We start from the raw sequence: 2,422 nt of genomic DNA on the forward strand, positions 1-2,422 counted from the left end.
GGCGGGGCGACGGCGATGCGGCGGTGGCCGCGCTGTGGTGGCGGGTGCGCTGGCGGGGCGGGACGAGGGCCTCGGGGGGCATTATAAAGGGGGGGTGTGCCCGACTTGGCAGAGGGGCCAAGCGGCGGCGGCGGGTGGCTCCCGGACTCCGGCAGGAGTCCGGCTCAGGCGCGGGGAGGCGGCGACGCTGTGGGCCGACTGGGCCGCTGGCCCAGTGCGGTCCGCAAAACATTTTTTTAAAAAATATTTTGGCCCGAACAGTAAAATCCTAATAAAAATATAAAAAATGTTCTAAAAACTCCAAAAACAATTTTCACCATCTAAATGAAATATTTAGAACAAAGTAAACATTTTTCTGGCCTAAAAATGCAACTTTGAAAAATGCACATTTTTCTAATTCAAATAGCAATAAAATACCAGAAAAACCATAATTTGATTTTAAAATTCTTTCTCCAACATTTCTATTAATTTGAAGAAGTCAGATTATCTTATCTCATTTATTTTTTTAATATTGGAAATAATTGGAGAGAAAAATAATAAAACCAAATTGATCATTTTCTTTAAATTTGAAATAAATTCAAATATAAATTTTGTGAAACCTCCAACTCTCTCTGTGAGTCCTTGAGTTGCTTAAGATTTCTAGGATCTCAACAAAAATGCAGAAATAAATATGATATGCATATAATGATCTATGTATAACATCCAAATTGAAAATTTGGAATCTCTCCCTTGAGATTCGGGTTGGTCAGCAACAAAGGTTTGGGTGGTCTCTACGAAGGTCTTCTTCTTGTTCCCAGGTGGCTTCCTCCTCGGTATGGTGGATCCACTGCACTTTGCAAAACTTGATAACCTTGCTGCGAGTAACTCAGATAGAAAACTCGAGAATCTTGACCGGTTCTCCTCATAAGTCAAATCACTGTCTAACTAAATTGCTTCCAGTGGCCCTGTATCTCTCAGAGGAATATCGGCCATCTCTACGTGGCACTCCTTCAACTGAAAAACGTGAAACACATCGTGAACTCCTGACAATCCTTCTGGCAATTCCAGCTTGTATGCAACTTCTCCCATACGTTCCAAAACTTGTTATGGTCCCACAAAACATGGTGCTAGCTTTTCCTTAACTCCAAAACGCTTAACTCCTCGAAGTGGGGACACTCGAAGGTATACTCTGTCTTCGACTTCGTAAACTGTCTCCTTGCGTTTAGAATCCGCATAACTCTTCTGCCTGGAATGGGCTACCTTGAGTCTGTCGCGAATCAACTTAACCTTCTCTTCAGAATCTTTGATTAAGTCTGGTCTGAACAACTGTCGATCTCCAACTTCATCCCATAATAACGGAGTCCTACACCTCCTTCCGTGCAAAGCTTCGAAAGGGGTCATCTTTAGACTGGCTTGATAACTATTGTTATAAGAGAACTCTGCATACAGCAAATTTTCGTCCTAACTAGATCTATAATCTAGCGCACAAGCTCTCAACATGTCCTCCAGAATCTGATTGACTCTCTCGGTCTGTCCATTTGTCTGTGGATGAAAGGTTGTACTGAACTCTAGCCTAGTACCCAAAGTCTCATGCAACTGATTCCAAAACTTTGAAGTGAATTGGGTTCCTCTATCTGATACAATGGTCCCCGGAACTCCACGCGGACATACGATCCTGGTCATGTATATCTTTGCCAACTTAGCACTCGTATAGGTGGTCTTCACCGGGATGAAATGAGCTACTTTCGTCAAACGGTCGACTACAACCCAGATAGAGCCATATCCTGATCGAGTCCTGGGCAATCCAGTGATAAAATCCATGCCCAACTTATCTCACTTTCATTCGGGTATCGGCAATGGCTGTAGCAATATAGTTGGCTTCTAATGCTCTGCCTTAACTCTCTGACATACATCACATACTGCTACATACTCGGCAATATCCTTCTTCATTCTTGTCCACCAAAAACTTTCCTTCGGATCCAGATACATCTTGGTGTTTCCTGGGTGAATTGAATACGGTGAATCATGGGCCTCCTGCAGAATCAACTTCCTAATCTCGGGGTCATTAGGCACATATACGCGATCTTCAAACCATAAAGTATCGTGCTCATCCTCATAAAATCCTTTAGCCTTTCCTTTGCTCATCCTTTCCTTTATCTCGGCAATCTCCTTGTTAGTCTTTTGGGCTTCTTTGATCTTACCCATCAAAGTGGACTGAATTTTCAATGCTGCTACATAACCTCTTGGAACTATTTCCAAACGTAGCTCGTGAAGATCCTTGGCTAACTCCTTGGATAATCCTCCGGTCATGAGCGTATTAACATAACTCTTGCGGCTCAACGCATCTGCTACTACATTGGCCTTTCCGGGATGATAGTGTAGTTTCATATCATAATCCTTAATGAGCTCCAACCATCTCCTTTGCCCGAGGTTCAACTCCTTC

Source organism: Triticum dicoccoides, chromosome 7B (assembly GCF_002162155.2).
Source record: "Triticum dicoccoides isolate Atlit2015 ecotype Zavitan chromosome 7B, WEW_v2.0, whole genome shotgun sequence".
NCBI classification, from domain to species: domain Eukaryota; kingdom Viridiplantae; phylum Streptophyta; class Magnoliopsida; order Poales; family Poaceae; genus Triticum; species Triticum dicoccoides.